This window comes from Triticum urartu, chromosome 2A (assembly GCF_056163025.1).
Source record: "Triticum urartu cultivar PI428250 chromosome 2A, HENAU_Tu73, whole genome shotgun sequence".
Lineage (NCBI taxonomy): Eukaryota > Viridiplantae > Streptophyta > Magnoliopsida > Poales > Poaceae > Triticum > Triticum urartu.
The window spans coordinates 432,248,286-432,268,641 of NC_141874.1; positions in this window are offsets into that span (position 1 = coordinate 432,248,286).

Genomic DNA, 20,356 nt, shown 5'->3' on the forward strand with positions numbered 1-20,356 from the left:
GTCTTCACGATCGACCGATCCTAGCACCGAAGGTACGGCACCTCCGCGATCTGCACACGTTCGGCTCGGTGACGTCCCACGAACTCACGATCCAGCAGAGTGTCAAGGAAGAGTTTCGTCAGCATGACGGCGTGATGAGGGTGATGATGATGCTACCAGAACAAGGCTTCGCCTAAGCACCGCTACAATATGATCGAGGTGGATTATGATGGAGGGGGCACCACACATGGCTAAGAGATCAATGATCAACTTGTGTGTCTATGGGGTGCCCCCTGGCCACGTATATAAAGGATGGAGGGAGGAGGAGGCCGGCCCTTATAGGGCGCGCCCAAAGTGTGGAGTCCTACTAGGACTCCCTAGTCCTAGTAGGATTCCACCTCCTTCATGGAATAGGAAAAAGGGAAGGGAGAAGGAGAAGGAAGGAAGGGGGCGCCCCCTTTCCCTAGTCCAATTCGGACCGGTCCATGGGGAAGGGGCGCGGCCACCCTTGAGGCCTTTCTCTCCTTTCACGTATGGCCCATTAAGGCCCAATATGAATTCCCATAACTCTCCGGTACTCCGAAAAATACCCGAATCACTCGGAACCTTTCTGATGTCCGAATATAGCCTTCCAATATATCGATCTTTACGTCTCGACCATTTAGAGACTCCTCGTCATGTCCCTGATCTCATCCGGGACTCCGAACAAACTTCGCTCATCAAATCACATAACTCATAATACAAATCGTCACAGAACGTTAAGCGTACGGACCCTACGGGTTCGAGAACTATGTAGACATGACCCGGACTCATCTCCGGTCAATAACCAATAGCAGAACCTGGATGCTCATATTGGCTCCTACATATTCTACGAAGATCTTTATCGGTCAAACCGCATAACAACATACGTTGTTCCCTTTTGTCATCGGTATGTTACTTGCCCGAGATTCAATCGTCGGTATCCTCATACCTAGTTCAATCTCGTTACCGGCAAGTCTCTTTACTCGTTCCGTAATGCATCATCCCGCAACTAACTCATTAGTCACAATGCTTTCAAGGCTTATAGTGATGTACATTACCGAGAGGGCCCAAAGATACCTCCCCGATACACGGAGTGACAAATCCTAATCTTGATCTATGCCAACTCAACAAACACCATTGGAGACACCTGTAGAGCATCTTTATAATCGCCCAATTACGTTGTGACGTTTGATAGCACACAAGGTGTTCCTCCGGTATTCGGGAGTTGCATAATCTCATAGTTTGAGGAACATGTATAAGTCATGAAGAAAGCAGTATCAATGAAACTATAACGATCATCGTGCTAAGCTAACGGATGGGTCAAGTCAATCACATCATTCTCTAATGATGTGATCCCAATTATCAAATGACAACTCTTTGTCCATGGCTATGAAACTTAACCATCTTTGATTTACGAGCTAGTCAAGTAGAGGCATACTAGTGACACTCTATTTGTCTATGTATTCACACATGTACTAAGTTTCCAGTTAATACAATTCTAGCATGAATAATAAACATGTATCATGATGTAAGGAAATATAAATAACAACTTTATTATTGCCTCTAGGGCATATTTCCTTCAGTCTCCCACTTGCACTAGAGTCAATAATCTAGTTCACATCGTCATGTGATTTAACACTAATAGTTCACATCTTTATGTGATTAGTTCACATCTCCATGTGACTAACACCCAAAGGGTTTACTAGAGTCGATAATCTAGTTCACATCGCTATGTGATTAACACCCAAAGAGTGATCATGTTTTGCTTGTGAGAGAAATTTAGTCAACGGGTCTGCCACATTCAGAGCCGTATGTATTTTACAAAATTTCTATGTCTACAATGCTTTGCACGGAGCTACTCTAGCTAGTTGCTCCCACTTTCAATATGTATCGATCGAGACTTAGAGTCATCCAGATCGGTGTCAAAGCTTGCATCAACGTAAATCTTTACGACGAACTCTTTGTCACCTCCATAACCGAGAAACATTTCCTTATTCCACTAAGGATATTTTTGACCGCTGTCCAGTGATCCACTCCTGGATCACTATTGTACCCTCTTGCCAAACTTACGGTGAGGTACACAATAGGTCTGGTACACAGCATAGCATACTTTGTAGAACCTATGATTGAGGCATAGGGAATGACTTTTCATTCTCTTTCTTTTTTCTGCCGTGTCGGGTTTTGAGTCTTTACTCAACTTCACACCTTGCAATACAGGTAAGAACTCCTTCTTTGACTGTTCCATTTTGAACTACTTCAAAATCTTGTCAAGGTATGTACTCATTGAAAATATATCAAACGTCTTGATCTATCTCTATAGATCTTGATGCTCAATATGTAAGTAGCTTCACTGAGGTCTTTCTTTGAAAAACTCCTTTCAAACATTCCTTTATGCTTTCCAGAAAATTCTACATTATTTTCGATCAAGAATATGTCATTCACATATACTTATCAGAAATGTTGTAGTGCTCCCACTCACTTTCTTGTAAATACAGGCTTCACCGCAAGTCTGTATAAAACCATATGCTTTGATCACTTTATCAAAGCATATATTCCAACTCCGAGATGCTTGCACCAGTCCATAGATGGATCACTGGAGCTTGCTCACTTTGTTAGCACCTTTAGGATTGACAAAACCTTCTGGTTGCATCATATACAATTCTTCTTTAATAAATCCATGAAGGAATGCAATTTTGACACCCATTTGCCAAATTTCATAAAATGTGGCAACTGCTAACATGATTCAGACAGACTTTTAAGCATCTATACGAGTGAGAAAATCTCATCGTAGTCAACACCTTGATCTTGTTGAAAACATTTTGCGACAATTCGAGCTTTGTAGATAGTAACACTACTATCAGTGTCCTTCTTCAGCTTGAAGATTCATTTATTCTTAATGACTCACCGATCATCAGGCAAGTCAATCAAAGTCCATACTTTGTTCTCATACATGGATCCCATCTCAGATTTCATGGCCTCAAGCCATTTTGCGGAATCTGGGCTCATCATCGCTTCCTCATAGTTCGTAGGTTCGTCATGGTCTAGTAACATGACTTTCAGAACAGGATTACCGTACCACTCTGGTGCAGACCGTACTCTGGTTGACCTATGAGGTTCGGTAGTAACTTGCTCTGAAGTTTCATGATCATCATCATTAGCTTCCTCACAAATTGGTGTAGGAATCACTGGAACTGATTTCTGTGATGAACTACTTTCCAATAAGGCAGCAGGTACAATTACCTCATCAAGTTCTACTTTCCTCCCACTCACTTCTTTCAAGAGAAACTCCTTCTCTAGAAAGGATCCATTCTTAGCAACGAATGTCTTGCCTTCGGATTTGCGATAGAAGGTGTACCCAACTATCTCCTTTGGGTATCCTATGAAGACACATTTCTCCGATTTGGGTTTGAGCTTATCAGGATGAAACTTTTTCACATAAGCATCGCAACCCCAAACTTTAAGAAACGACAACTTTGGTTTCTTGCCAAACCACAGTTCATATGGTGTCGTCTCATCGGATTTAGATGGTGCCCTATTTAACGTGAATGCAGTTGTCTCTAGTGCATAACCCCAAAACGATAGTGGTAAATCGGTAAGAGACATCATAGATTGCACCATATCTAATAAAGTACAGTTACGATGTTCAGACACACCATTACGATGTGGTGTTCCAGGTGGCGTGAGTTGCGAAACTATTCCACATTGTTTCAAATGAAGACCAAACTCGTAACTCAAATATTCTCCTCCATGATCAGATCGTAGAAACTTTATTTTCTTGTTACGATGATTTTCCACTTCACTCTGAAATTATTTGAACTTTTTCAAATGTTTCAGATTTATGTTTCATCAAGAAGATATACACATATCTGCTCAAATCATTTGTGAAGGTCAAAAAATAATGATACCTGCCGCGAGCCTCAACACTCATCGGACTGCATACATCAGTATGTATTATTTCCAACAAGTCTGTTGCTCGCTCCATTGTTCCGGAGAACGGAGTCTTAGCCATCTTGCCCATGAGGCATGGTTCGCAAATATCAAGTGATTCCAAAAGCCCACCAGCATGGATTTTCTTCATGCTTTTACACCAATATGACCTAAACGGCAGTGCCACAAATAAGTTTCACTATCGTTATTAACTTTGCATCTTTTGGCTTCAATATTATGAATATGTGTATCACTACGATCGAGATTCAATAAACCATTCACCTTGGGTGTATGACCACAGAAAGTTTTATTCATGTAAACAGAATAACAATTATTCTTTGACTTAAATGAATATCTGTATTACAATAAACACGATCCAATCATATTATACTCAACGCAAACACCAAATAACATTTATTTTAGGTTCAACACTAATCCAGAAGGTAAAGGGAGTGTGAGATGGTGATGTTATCAACCTTGGAATCATTTCCAACACACATCGTCACCTCGTCCTCAACTAGTCTTTGTTTATTTTGCAACTCCCGTTTCGAGTTACTACTCTTAGTAACTGAACTAGTATCAAATACCGAGGGTTTTGCTATAAACACTAGTAAAGTACACATCAATAACATGTTTATCAAATATATCTTTGTTCACTTTGCCATCCTTCTTATCCGCCAAGTATCTAGGGCAGTTCCACTTCCAGTGACCATTTCCTTTGCAGTAGAAGTACTCAGTTTCAGGCTTGGGTCTAGCTTTGGGCTTCTTCATGGGAGTGAGAACTTGCTTGCCATTCTTCTTGAAGTTCCCCTTCTTCCTTTTGCCCTTTTCTTGAAACTAGTGGTCTTGTCAACCATCAACACTTGATGCTTTTCTTGATTTCTACCTTCGTCGATTTCAGCATCACGAAGAGCTTCAGAATCGTTTTTGTTAACCCTTGCATATCATAGTTTATCACGAAGTTCTAGTAACTTGGTGATAGTGATTGGAGAACTTTGTCAATCACTATCTTATCTGGAAGATTAACTCCCACTTGATTCAAGTCATTGTAGTACTCAGACATTCTGAGCACATGCTCACTAGCTGAGTTATTCTCCTCCATCTTGTAGGCAAAGTACTGGCAGAGGTCTCTATACCTCTTGACACGGGCATGAGTATGAGATAACAATTTCAACTCTTGGAACATCTTCTATGATCCATGGCGTTCAAAACATTTTTGAAGTCCCAGTTCTAAGCCGTAAAGCATGGTGCACTAAACTATCAAGTAGTCATCATACCGAGCTTGTCAAACGTTCATAACGTCTGCATCTGCTCCTGCAATAGGTCTGTCACCTAGCGATGCATCAAGGACATAATTCTTCTGTGCAGCAATGAGGATAATCCTCAGATCACGGACCTAGTCTGCATCATTGCTACTATCATCTTTCAACATAGTTTTTCTCTAGGAACATATCAAAAAATAAATAGGGAGCTACATCGCAAGCTATTGATCTACAACATAGATATGCAAATACTATCAGGACTAAGTTCATGATAAATTAAGGTTCAATTAATCATATTACTTAAGAACTCCCACTTAGATAGACATCCCCCTAGTCATCTAAATGACCACGTGATCCAAATCAACTAAACCATGTCCGATCATCACGTGAGATGGAGTAGTTTTCAATGGTGAACATCACTATGTTGATCATATCTACTATATGATTCACGCTCGACCTCTCGGTCTCCAGTGTTTCGAGGCCATATCTGCATATGCTAGTGTAACACCCACGATGCATTTATGGTTCCTCGGTTAACCGTTGGAGTATCAAACGGACTCCAAATGGCACGAAACTTGACAAGCGGTCTACCGGTGGTGTACCAAGGCCGCTTGGCAAATCTCGGTCCATTCCGAGAATGTTTAACACCCGCACACGAAAAGAGGCAAAATAGGACGCCGGAGGACGTAGGAGTGCCGGATTGCAAAACGGACAACGGGGAAAATGCTCGGATGCATGAGACAAACACGTATGCGAATGCGATGCACATGATGACATGATATGATATGCATGACATGAACAAAATGCAAAACGAAGACGAAACCCAACCACGAGGGAATATCATAACTTAGAGCCGAAAATGGCAAGAGTTGGAATACAAATATGGCAAGTTACATACGGGGTGTTACAACACTCCACCACTACGAAAGGATCTCGTCCTGAGATCTAGGATTGAAAGAACTCCGGATATTCGGAACAAAGGTGGTCCTCGCGTTCCCAGGTGGCTTCTCGGTCGGAATGATGTGACCACTTCACTTTCAGGAATTTGATAGACTTGTTGCGAGTCTTGCGCTCAGTTTCTTCAAGGATAGCAACGGGATGCTCATGATAAGACATGTCTTCTTGGAGATCAATCTCTTCGAAGTTGATGGTGCGGTCAGGAGTCTTGAAACACTTGCGAAGCTGAGACACGTGAAACACGTCGTGCACGTTTGCAAAGTTGAATTGAAGCTCAAGTTGATAGGTGAGATCGCCTCTTTTGCCAATGATCTTGAAAGGACCCACGTATCTAGGGGCAAGCTTCCCTTTGATACCGAAGCAATGAGTACCTTTCATTGGAGAGACGTGGAGGTAGACATGGTCTCCTATCTCGAAAGCCAAGTCACGATGCTTGCTATCATAGTAACTCTTCTGGCGCGATTGCGCGGCTTTGAGATTTTCACGAATGACTTTACACATTTCTTCAGCCTCTGTGATTAAGTCATTGCCAAGAAGTTGGCGTTCACCAGTCTCTGACTAGTTAAGAGGAGTACGACACTTTCTGCCATAGAGAATCTTGAATGGGGCCTTGCCCGAACTCGCTTGGAAGCTGTTGTTGTAGGAGAACTCGGCATATGGAAGACAATCTTCCCACTTCATACTAAAAGAAATGACACAAGCCCTGAGCATATCTTCAAGAATTTGACTAACTCGCTCGACTTGTCCACTAGTTTGAGGATGGAAGGCTGTGCTGAAGCGAATGTTGGTGTCCATAGCCTTTTGGAAGGAGTCCCAGAACTTAGAGGTGAAGATGCTTCCACGATCTGAAGATATCAACTGCGGAATGTCGTGCAAAGAGACAATCCTGGAGGTATATAGCTCTGCCAGCTGGTCATTGGTGTTCTGCTTTCACTCTTCTGCAGACATCACATTCATTCACGAACTAAGCAATCTCTCGCTTCATTCGAGTCCACCAATACGACTGCTTGAGGTCATGGTACATCTTTGTACTTCCAGGATGAATAGATAGGAGTGAATTGTGAGCCTCGTTCATAATGACTTTACGAAGGTCACCTTTAGGAACAACAATTCGATCCTCGAAGAATAGAGTATCTTTGTCATCAAGGCGATAGCACTTGTACTTGGGTTGACTCTTGGCAATACCATTCTTCACCTTCTTCACCATTGCATCAAGAAGTTGAGCCTCACGAATTTGATCTTCCAAAGTAGGAGAGACTTGGAGGTTGGCAAGGAATCCTTGAGGAACAACTTGGAGATTAAGTTTGCGGAAAGCTTCACAAAGGTCCGGTTGGAAAGGCTTGAGAATCAAACTATTGCAGTAAGCCTTCCTGCTCAAAGCGTATGCAATGACATTGGCCTTTCCTGGAGTATATTTAATACTCAGATTATACTCTTGAATCATTTCGACCCAACGAGTTTGCCTGAGGTTGAGGTTGGGCTGAGTGAAGATGTACTTGAGGCTCTTATGATCAGTGAAGATGTCCACTTTCCTTCCCAACAAGAGATGTCTCCATGTTAAAAGAGCATGGACCACTGCCGCCAACTCGAGGTCATGAGTGGGGTAGTTCTTTTCATTGGGCTTCAACTGGCGAGAGGTATAGACCACAACTTTCTTCTCTTGCATTAACACAACACCGAGACCTTGCAGGGAAGCATCACAGAAAACCTCGAATGGTTTGGATTCATCAGGAGGAGTCAGAACTGGAGCTGTGACTAACTTCTCTTTGAGGGTGTTGAAAGCGATGTCACATTCAGGCGTCCAGACATACTTCACATGCTTCTGGAGGAGGTTGGAAAGAGGCTTTGCAATCTTAGAGAAATTCTCAATTCCCAAGAAAGTTGTGGAGCTACTTCACATTCTGAGGCGGTTCCCAATTCACAATTGCAGACACCTTCTCAGGATTAACAGCTATGCCCTTGGCGGAGATGATATGCCCAAGGTAGAGAACCTCATCGAGCCAAAACTCACACTTTGAAAACTTCGCATAGAACTGATGTTCTCTGAGTTTGTCCAGCACCAATCTCAAATGCTTGGCATGATCCTCCTTGTTCTTGGAAAAACCAAAAAATCATCGAGATACACCAAGACGAAATCATTTGTGTAGGGGTTGAAGATGAAGTTCATCATGCGAGACAACGTTGGAGGAGCATTTACAAGGCCGAAAGACATGACAGTGTATTCATAGGAACCATAGCTTGTTCTGAATGCTGTCTTGGGGATATCTTGTTCATGAATGCGAATCTGATGATAGCCCATACAGAGGTCAAGCTTGGAGAATACTTGAGCACCTTTGAGTTGTTCGAATAGCTCATTGATGTTGGGAAGTGGGTACTTGTTCTTTATGGTCTTCTTGTTCAATGGGCGGTAGTCGACACAAAGTCGGTCCGTGCCACCCTTCTTCTTGACAAAAAGAACACCACAACCCCATGGAGAAGAACTCGGTCGGAACAGACCCATACGCTCTTGTATATCGAGTTGTTTCTTCAGCTCCTTCAACTCTTCTGGTCCAAGTTTTTAAGGACGTTTGCAAACAGGTTCCGTGCCAGGCTCAAGATCAATGACGAATTCAACTGGCCGGCAAGGAGGCATTCCGGGAAGCTCTTCTGGAAAGACATCTTGATATTCACAAACGACTGGAATCTGAGAGATGGTATTCAACTCGCCCTTCTCATTGAGAGAAAACAGTCGAATGGTATCATCACGAGCGGCATAGATGATCACATCATCAGACAAGTGTGTCAATTGAATCTGCCTGGCAGCACAATCAAGCTGAGCCTTGTGCTTAGAAAGCCAGTCCATGCCAAGAATTAGATCAATATCCGAGTTACCCAGAACAATTGGAGAGGACAGAAATTTATGGTCGCCCATCTTGGTAGAAACATCCAGAACCATATAGCTTGCGTTCATGAATTTACCCAGAGAGACAACTGATAATTGCCTAGGCAAATCTTGGAAAGGCAACTCATGCTTAGATGCAAATGGTCTTGAAATGAAACAATGCGATGCATGATACATCTCCAACGTATCTATAATTTTTGATTGTTCCATGCTTTATATTATCAACCTTAGATGTTTTATATGCATTTATATGCTATTTTATATGATCTTTGGGACTAACCTATGAACCTAGAGCCCAATGTTAGTTTCTGTTTTTCCTTATTTTAGAGTATCGCAGAAAAGGAAAATCAAACGGAGTCCAATTGACCTGAAACTTCACGGAACTTATTTTTGGAAGGAAAGCAACCGGGAGACTTGGAGTCTACGTCAAGGAAGCTTCGAGGAGGCCACGAGGTAGGGGGGCGCGCCCACCCCCTGGGCGCGCCCTCCACCCTCGTGGGCCCCTTGTGGCCCCCCTGACGTACTTCTTCCGCCTATATATCTCCATATACCCTAAGAACATTCGAGAGCACAATAGATCGGGAGTTCCACCGCCAGAAGCCTCCGTAGCCACCGAAAGCCAATCTAGACCCATTCAGGCACCCTGCCAGAGGGGGCAATCCCTCTCCGGTGGCCATCTTCATCATCCCGGTGCTCTCCATGACGAGGAGGGAGTAGTTCTCCCTCGGGGCTGAGGGTATGTACCAGTAGCTATGTGTTTGATCTCTCTCTCTCGTGTTCTTGAGGTGATACGATCTTGATGTATCGCGAGCTTTGCTATTATAATTGGATCTTATGATGTTTTCTCTCCCCCTCTACTCTCTTGTAATGGATTGAGTTTCCCCTTTGAAGTTATCTTATCGGATTGAGTCTTTAAAGATTTGAGAACACTTGATGTATGTCTTGCCGTGCGTATCTTCACTTGATGTATGTTTTGGTGACCAACTTGCGGGTTCTTCCCATGAACCTATGCATAGGGGTTGGCACACGTTTTCGTCGTGATTCTCCGGTAGAAACTTTGGGGCACTCTTTGAGGTTCTATGTGTTGGTTGAATAGATGAATCTGAGATTGTGTGACGCATATCGTATAATCATACCCACGGATACTTGAGGTGACATTGGAATATCTAGGTGACATTAGGGTTTTGCTTGATTTGTGTCTTAAGGTGTTATTCTAGTACGAACTCTAGGGCTGTTTGTGACACTTATAGGAATAGCCCAACGGATTGATTGGAAAGAATAACTTTGAGGTGGTTTCGTACCCTACCATAATCTCTTCGTTTGTTCTCCGCTATTAGTGACTTTGGAGTGACTCTTTGTTACATGTTGAGGGATAGTTATGTGATCCAATTATGTTATTATTGTTGAGGGAACTTGCACTAGCGAAAGTATGAACCCTAGGCCTTGTTTCAACACATTGCAATACCGTTTGTGCTCACTTTTATCATTAGTTACCTTGCTGTTTTTATATTTTCAGATTACAAAAACCATCATCTACCATCCATATACCAATCACCATCTCTTCGCCGAACTAGTGCACCTATACAATTTACCATTGTATTGGGTGTGTTGGGGACACAAGAGACTCTTTGTTATTTGGTTGCAGGGTTGCTTGAGAGAGACCATCTTCATCCTACGCCTCCTACGGATTGATAAACCTTAGGTCATCAACTTGAGGGAAATGTGCTACTGTCCTACAAACCTCTGCACTTGGAGGCCCAACAACGTCTACAAGAAGAAGGTTGTGTAGTAGACATCAAGCTCTTTTCTGGCGCCGTTGTCGGGGAGGTGAGTGCTTGAAGGTATATCTTTAGATCTTGCAATCGAGTCTTTTAGTTTCTTGTTTTATCACTAGTTTAGTCTATAAAAGAAAACTATATAAAAAATGGAATTGAGTCTACCTCATACGCTTCATCTTTTTAATATCTTTCGTGAGTATGATGGAAAGAAAAATTGTGCTCAAATACTAGAAGAAGAATTACATAGAATGCTTGGCATAAAATATGTGAATGATGAGCATGATTGCAATGTTGTTAGTACGAATTCTTTGAATATCCATGATACTAATGATGATTGCACTAGTTATGATGAAAATGTCTCCTATAAACATGTCAATTTTTGTGGAGTGCATTGGGTTTGTAAGTACACACCAAAAAGGGAATATAGATATTGCAAGAAGCATAAGTACTTAGAAACTAAATTGTTGCAAGAAATACTAGATGATTGTGCTGAAAATTTAAATTTTCTTGGCCGTACTTGTGGACTTTGCAATGAACAGGGTCATTTAGCTATCCCATGCAAATTGTTCCATGATCTAATCGTGTCCAAAAATTGTGATGACTTGATTTCCCTTGCACATTATAATGAACTTAGTTTGCTTATGGGCTACAAAGAAATGAAACGTATAACTAAGGATATTCCAAATCTTGCCCTTGATAGAGTTCTTCATTTTGATCTAGAGGAAATTTATATGTATTGTGCAGTAAATTGCATTGAAAATCCTTATATTGCCAACTACATAAAGAAAAGAAAACAAATAGAAGATGAAGAGAATACTAATGAAAGGGAAGAGACTTCCCAATATCCTCCTATTATTTCTTATGATGAATCAGGTAACGAGGAGGAGCCTCCTATTCAACCAATCTCATTAATAAGGAGCTCCAAAAAGACGATTGAACCCACACATGATGTCATGAAGAAGAAGAAGAAGAGAAAATGGAAGAGAGGTAAAAAGATATCTTCCCCAAATAATGCTGCTCCCATTACTATTGTGCCTCATGAAAATATAATTGTGGAAGATAATGATACTTCTTATGATCTTGAAAATCTTTTTGGCACTTGCTTGGAAGAACATGATAATTGCTATACTATTGGTGCTATCCATACTATTAATGATGAGAGTGATTATGCTTATGATATGAAAAGGCCCAAGCTTGGGGATGCTATGTTTGATGAAGATGATGTTTTTGAGAATATATTTGCTGCAATTAATGTTTGTCCCAAGCTTGGGGAAGCTATGTTTAATGACAATATTTTTAGTCTCCCAAGTTTTGACATGCAAATTTATAATGATGATAGCATGCCTCCTACCTATGATGATTATTGTCATGATACTTATGCTATAAAAAGTAGTGATTATATTTATAAAACTTGTCATGATTATGATTATCCTTTTTCTGAACATTACTCTTTTAATGTGGAAACAATTTATAGTATTCGAGTCTCTTATGATACTCCCACTATTCCGAATGAGAAGAATCTTGCTTATGTGGAGAGTAATAAAAATTCTATGCTTATAGATCATGAAAAGAATGCTTTATGTGATAGTTATATTGTTGAATTCATTCATGATACTACTGAAAATTATTATTAGGAGGAACATATGCTTGTAGGAATTGCAATAATATCAAGTTTCCTTTCTATGCGCTTAAAATCTTAAAGTTATGCTTGTTTTGCTTTCCTATGTCTACCCCCCTAGGAGCATGCGCGTAGTACTTTGTTTCGATAACTAATAGATTTTTGCAATAAGTATGTGAGTTCTTTATGACTAATGTTGAGTCCATGGATTATACGCACTCTCACCCTTCCACCATTGCTAGCCTCTCTAGTACCGGGCAAATTTCGCCGGTACCATAAACCCACCATTTACCTTCCTCAAAACAGACACCATACCTACCTATTATGGCATTTCCATAGCCATCCCGAGATATATTGCCATGCAACTTACCACCGTTCCGTTTATTATGACACGCTTCATCATTGTCATACTGCTTTGCATGATCATGTAGTTGACATCGTATTTGTAGCAAAGCCGCCATTCATAATTCTTTCATACATCTCACTCATGAGTCATTGCACATCCCGGTACACCGCCGGAGGCATTCATATAGAGTCATATTTTGTTCTAAGTACCGAGTTGTAATTCCTGAGTTGTAAGTAAAAAGAAGTGTGATGATCATCATTATTAGAGCATTGTCCCAGTGAGGAAAGGATGATGGAGACTATGATTCCCCCACAAGTCGGGATGAGACTCCGGACAAAAATAAATAAATAAAAGAGGCCAAAGAAGCCCAAATAAAAAAAAGAGAAAAGATACCATAAAAAAGAGAAAGGCCCAAATAAAAAAAATAAAAAAATGAGAGAAAAAGAGAGAAGGGGCAATGCTACTATCCTTTTACCACACTTGTGCTTCAAAGTAGCACCATGATCTTCATGATAGAGAGTCTCCTATGTTGTTACTTTCATATACTAGTAGGAATCTTTCATTATAGAACTTGGCTTGTATATTCCAATGATGGGCTTCCTCAAAATGCCCTAGGTCTTTGTGAGCAAGCGAGTTGGATGCACACCCATTAGTTTCTTTTGTTGAGCTTTCATACACTTATAGCTCTAGTGCATCCGTTGCATGGCAATCCCTACTCACTCACATTGATATCTATTGATGGGCATCTCCATAGCCCGTTGATACGCCTAGTTGATGTGATATTGTCTTCTCCTTTTTGTCTTCTCCACAACCACCATTCTATTCCACATATAGTGCTATATCCATGGCTCACGCTCATATATTGCGTGAAGATTGAAAAAGTTTGAGAACATCAAAAGTATGAAACAATTTCTTGGCTTGTCATCGGGGTTGTGCATGATTTAAATATTTTGTGTCGTGAAGATGGAGCATAGCCAGACTATATGATTTTGTAGGGATAGCTCTCTTTGGCCATGTTATTTTGAGAAGACATGATTACTTGGTTAGTATGCTTGAAGTATTATTATTTTTATGTCAATATTAAAATTTTGTCTTGAATCTTATGGATCTGAACATTCATGCCACAATAAAGAAGAATTACCTAGAGAAATATGTTAGATAGCATTCCACATCAAAAATTCTGTTTTTATCATTTACCTACTCGAGGACGAGCAAGAATTAAGCTTGGGGATGCTGATACGTCTCCAACGTATCTATAATTTTTGATTGTTCCATGGTATTATATTATCAACCTTGGATGTTTTATATGCATTTATATGCTATTTTATATGATTTTGGGGTCTAACCTATTAACCTAGAGCCCAGTGCCAGTTTCTGTTTTTCCTTGTTTTAGAGTATCGCAGAAAAGGAAAATCAAACGGAGTCCAATTGACCTGAAACTTCACGGAACTTATTTTTGGAAGGAAAGCAACCTGGGAGACTTGGAGTCTACGTAAAGGAAGCTTCGAGGAGGCCACGAGGTAGGGGGGCGCGCCCACCTCCCTAGGCGTGCCCTCCACCCTCGTGGGCCCCTCGTGGCCACCCTGACGTACTTCTTCCGCCTATATATCTCCATATACCCTAAAAAGATTCGAGAGCACAATAGATCGGGAGTTCCGCCGCCAGAAGCCTCCGTAGCCACCAAAAGCCAATCTAGACCCGTTCCGGCACACTGCCGGAGCGGGCAATCCCTCTCCGGTGGCCATCTTCATCATCCCGGTGCTCTCCATGACGAGGAGGGAGTAGTTCTCCCTCAGGGTTGAGGGTATGTACTAGTAGCTATGTGTTTGATCTCTCTCTCTCTCGTGTTCTTGAGGTGATACGATCTTGATGTATCGCGAGCTTTGCTATTATAGTTGGATCTTATGATGTTTTCTCTCCCCCTCTACTCTCTTGTAATGGATTGAGTTTCCCCTTTGAAGTTATCTTATCGGATTGAGTCTTTAAAGATTTGAGAACACTTGATGTATGTCTTGCCGTGTGTATCTGTGGTGACAATGGGATATCACGTGATTCACTTGGTGTATGTTTTGGTGACCAACTTGCGGGTTCCGCCCATGAACCTATGCATAGGGGTTGGCACACGTTTTCGTCGTGATTCTCCGGTAGAAACTTTGGGGCACTCTTTGAGGTTCTATGTGTTGGTTGAATAGATGAATCTGAGATTGTGTGACGCATATCGTATAATCATACCCACGGATACTTGAGGTGACATTGGAGTATCTAGGTGACATTAGGGTTTTGATTGATTTGTGTCTTAAGGTGTTATTCGAGTACGAACTCTAGGGCTGTTTGTGACACTTATAGGAATAGCCCAACAGATTGATTGGAAAGAATAACTTTGAGGTGGTTTCGTACCCTACCATAATCTCTTCGTTTGTTCTCCGCTATTAGTGACTTTGGAGTGACTCTTTGTTGCATGTTGAGGGATAGTTATGTGATCCAATTATGTTATTATTATTGAGGGAACTTGCACTAGCGAAAGTATGAACCCTAGGCCTTGTTTCAACACATTGCAATACCGTTTGTGCTCACTTTTATCATTAGTTACCTTGCTGTTTTTATATTTTCAGATTACAAAAACCATTATCTACCATCCATATACCAATCACCATCTCTTCGCCGAACTAGTGCACCTATACAATTTACCATTGTATTGGGTGTGTTGGGGACACAAGAGACTCTTTGTTATTTGGTTGCAGGGTTGCTTGAGAGAGACCATCTTCATCCTTTGCCTCCTACGGATTGATAAACCTTAGGTCATCCACTTGAGGGAAATTTGCTACTGTCCTACAAACCTATGCACTTGGAGGCCCAACAATGTCTATAAGAAGAAGGTTGTGTAGTAGACATCAATGCACCAGTATCAAAAAGGACTTTTGTAGGTATATCATTAACAGGAACATTACCCATGATCACTTCTGAAGAGTCCTCTGCCTGAGTTGCGTTCATCAAGTTGATCTTGGGATTATGCTTGACCACTACATTACTGGCAGATCTCATAGGAGGAGGAGGCGGAAGGCGCCTCTGGTTGAAGCATTTGTTCGCATAGTGCCCCTTCTGCTGACACTTGTTGCACGTAACCTCTGAGAGCGGCCGGTGATACAGAGCACTTGATCTTGGAGCATGAGACGAAGCTTTGTTCTGATAGCCTGGGTTGGGTGGGTGGGAAGATCCATTGCCACCTTTGCTCTTCTGCTGATAAGGCTGACGGAACAGAGGAGGAGGAGGCAACCAAAACTTTTGCTGCTTAGCTCCCACTTGAGTTGAAGAAGAAGAAGAAGGAGGAGTTGCATCCCTGACTCTCTTCTTAGATGCATCACACTTGAGCTGAGCGGCCTCTTGCTTAAGTGCCATGTTGTAGAAATCATCATACTTGGTCGGCTCAAAAAGCACAAGAGCTAGTTGCTGATCTTCTCTGAGGCCACCTCTGAATTGATAAATCATGCTCTTCTCATCAGGGGCGTCTTGTTTGGCGAAGCGAGCGAGCCTCTGGAACATGATGTTGTATTGGTAAACAGACAAGCTGCCTTGCTTCAGATTGCGGAACTCCTCGCTCTTACTCTCAAAAACACTTTGAGGAATGTGGTGAGCTTTGAAATCTCGGCGGAAATCATCCCACTAAAGTTTTGCAAATGTGAGTTTTGGTTGAAGGAAGTTGGCTTTCTCGGACACGTTATATCCGGAGAAGGTATAGCAGTAGATCCCACTAAAGTTGATACCGTGACCAATTGGGAAGCGCCAACAACATTTGGAGAGATCCGGAGTTTTCTGGGACTCGCAGGATACTACCGGAGATTCATTGAGAATTTCTCTAAGATTGCGAAGCCTATGACGGAGTTGTTGAAGAAGGATACCAAGTTCAAATGGACCGAGGAGTGTGAGGCAAGTTTCCAGGAGTTGAAGAAACGGTTGTTTACATCACCCGTGTTGATTTTGCCAGATCAGACCAAGGATTATGAGGTGTATTGCGACGCTTCACATCGAGGACTTGGAGCAGTACTTGTGCAAGAAGAAAGAGTTGTTTCATATGCCTCACGACAGCTTAAGTCTCATGAGTTATATTATGCTACGCATGATTTGGAGTTAGCAGCCGTAGTGCATGCATTGAAAACTTGGAGACACTTTCTCATTGGAAACCATTGTGAGGTGTACACGGATCACAAGAGTTTGAAGTATATTTTCACGCAGAAAGAGTTGAATCTCAGGCAAAGAAGATGGTTGGAGCTCATCAAGGATTATGATATAAGATTACATTATCACCCCGGAAAGGCTAACGTAGTAGCTGATGCATTGAGCCGTAAAAGCCATGTCAACACCTTAATGACGGGAGATTTACCAAGGGAGTTAACTGAAAATCTTCGTGAGCTATGTTTGGAGATAGTTCCGAGAGAATATGTAGCAGCATTGGAGATTCAGTCTACCTTGATGGATAAGATCAGAGAAGCTCAAAGGACTGACAAGGAGATTGCCTCTATTAAGGAGAAAATGAGCAAAGGAAAAGCTAAGGGATTTCGTGAGGATGAGCACAATACCCTATGGTTTGAAGACCGTGTTTATGTGCCTAATGATTCGAAGATTAGGAAGTTAATTCTGCAAGAGGCACATGATTCACCATATTCGATTGACCCAGGAAATACCAAGATGTATTTGGATTTGAAGGATACTTTCTGGTGGACTGGAATGAAGAAGGATATTGCGGAGTATGTAGCAGTTTCTGATGTATGTCAGAGAGTAAAGGCAGAGCATCAGAAGCCAGCAGGATTGCTACAGCCATTGCCGATACCCGAATGGAAGTGGGATAAGTTAGGCATGGATTTTATTATGGGTTTACCCAGAACTCGTTCAGGCTATGACTCAATATGGGTTGTAGTCAATCGTTTGACAAAGGTAGCTCATTTTATTCCAGTGAAGACTACCTATACCAGTGCAAAGTTGGCAAAGATATACATGACCAGAATCGTATGTCTGCATAGAGTTCCAAGGAGCATTGTATCAGATAGAGGAACCCAATTCACCTCAAAGTTCTGGAATTAGTTGCATGAAACTTTGGGTACCAGACTAGAGTTTAGTGCAGCTTTCCATCCGCAGACAGATGGACAGGCCGAGCAAGTCAATCAGATTTTGGAGGATATGTTAAGAGCTTGTGCGCTAGATTACGGATCTAGTTGGGACGAGAATTTGCCATATGCCGAGTTCTCTTACAACAACAGTTATCAATCCAGTTCGAAGATGGCCCCTTTCGAATCCTTGTACGGAAGGAGGTGCAGGACCCCATTGTCTTGGGATGAAGTTGGAGACCGTCAGTTGTTTGGACCGGATCTGATTAAGGAGTCTGAACAGAAGGTGAAATTGATTCGCGATAGGCTCAAGGTAGCCCAGTCCAGGCAGAAGAGCTACGCAGATTCAAAATGCAAGGAGACAGTTTACGTAGTCGGAGACTGAGTTTATCTTCGAGTATCTCCACTTCGAGGAGTTAAGCGCTTTGGAGTTAAGGGAAAGTTAGCGCCACGTTTTGTAGGCCCATACAATGTTTTGGAACGTATGGGAGAAGTAGCCTACAAGTTGGAATTGCCCGAAGGATTGTCAGGAGTTCACGACGTGTTCCACGTTTCCCAGTTGAAGAAGTGCCACGCAGAGATGGCTGACATACTGCTGAGAGATACAGTGCCACTGGAAGCAATACAGTTGGACCATGATTTGACCTGTGAGGAGAAACCAGTGAAGATTCTAGAGTATGCCGGTCGAGTCACCCGCAGCAAGGTTATTAGGTTTTGCAAAGTTCAGTGGAGCCACCACACGGAGGATGAAGCCACCTGGGAACGAGAGGAAGAATTGCTGAAGGACCACCCTCACCTATTTTCTAGCCAACCCGAATCTCGAGGGCGAGATTCATCTTAAGGGGGGTAGGTTTGTAACATCCCAAATTTTCAATTCGGAATGTTATACATTAGATCATCATTGCATATCATATTTTATTGCTTTTGGTGGATCCTAGAAATTCTACGCAACTCAAGGACCCTCGGAGAGAGTTGGGGATTTCATTATTTTCAAATTTGAGTTTTTCTCAAATTTTGAAAATAGGATCATTTGATTTTATTTATTTTATCTTCAATTATTTCTATTATCAAAATATGAGAGAGGGAATAAAATGACTTTCCCAAAAATAAAGAAATATTGAGGATTTAATAAAAAAATCAAATAAGGTTTTATTTTGGTTTTATTTGCTATTTTATATGAATTTAGGAAAAATTGCACGTTTTCAAAAATTGCATTTAGAGCCAAAAAATGTTCATCCTATTCTATATATTTTATTTAGACGGAGAAAATTTATTTTGGCATTTTTAGATTTTTATTTATTTTTCTAGAATTTTTTTAGGCGCAGCAAAATTGTTTAAAAAAAACCCTGCCCGACTGTGCCAAGGGCCAAGCCGAGCTAGGCCGGCCCAAGCTGCCGCCGCCTTCGCCGCTCGTGCAGCCGCCGGACTCGGGAGTCCGATCCCGAGCCGCCGCCGCCCGTCGGCCCCTTCCCCAAGCCATGGCCGCCCCCCTTTATAACCCCACCTGGAGCCCCGAGCCGCCACCCCACGCCGCCCCGCGCCGCCTACCGCTGCCGCGCCGCCGCAAGCCGCCACCGCCCCGCCGCCTCGCGCCTGCCGCCGCCCCACGCCGCCCGGAGCCGCCGCCCCGCCGCCTCGCGCCACCCGCCGCCCCGCCGGAGCCTCGCCGGAGCGCCGCTGTTGAGGTAGCCGCCGGCTGGTTTTTGAGAAAAAGCCGTTCCGGTTTTTTTGAAAACCCTAGCTTTTTTTAAATAGATCGATTTTGCTCCATTTTATTTGTTTAGCGAGCGCCCGCTCGTCCGTTCGTTTTAACGAACGCGCTTTTCGTTTAGTTCCTGTTAATGAACGTTCGTTCGTTAACCTGTTCGTCGTTTTTCTTTTTCTCGGATTAAATCCGCGATTTTCCGATCGCGATCTCTGATCCGATGTTCGTTTTAGTTTAACTTTTCGCTCGTTTATCGGAATCAGGCGATTCAAGCGCCTGGAGTTTCGTCTCGAAACCCTCTTTCCGTTTAACCAACTCAAACAAGTTTCTGCCACTGTAAAAATTGCCCTAGGTCCAGAATAGTAAACGAAGCTTGTTTCTTTTGCCGTTTGTCTTTCGTTGCCTCGTTCGTTTTGATTCTTTTTGCCAACCGGAGTTCTTAAGTTGAACTTTTTTGGTTAGATCTCTTACTCGTGTTTTACCTGTGCATTAGTTGAGTACTTATTGTGTGCTTGTTTGTTTGCGATAGAGTACCCGGAGTGCGCCGCTTGCTACTTCGAATCGCTAGGTTTCCCGGATCATCAGCAAGGTAAGTAACACTTTGATCATATCTCCTACTACCCAGTTTTATTGCATTAGATCAATCCTCACACATTGCATGATTAGGATCTAATTAAATTGTGGGTTTGGGGAGTAGTTGAGGTAAAACCTATTACCTGTTTATTATCAAACCTTTGGGGGTTACTCTACGTTTGCTTATTATTGCTATGCTATGCTAGTAGA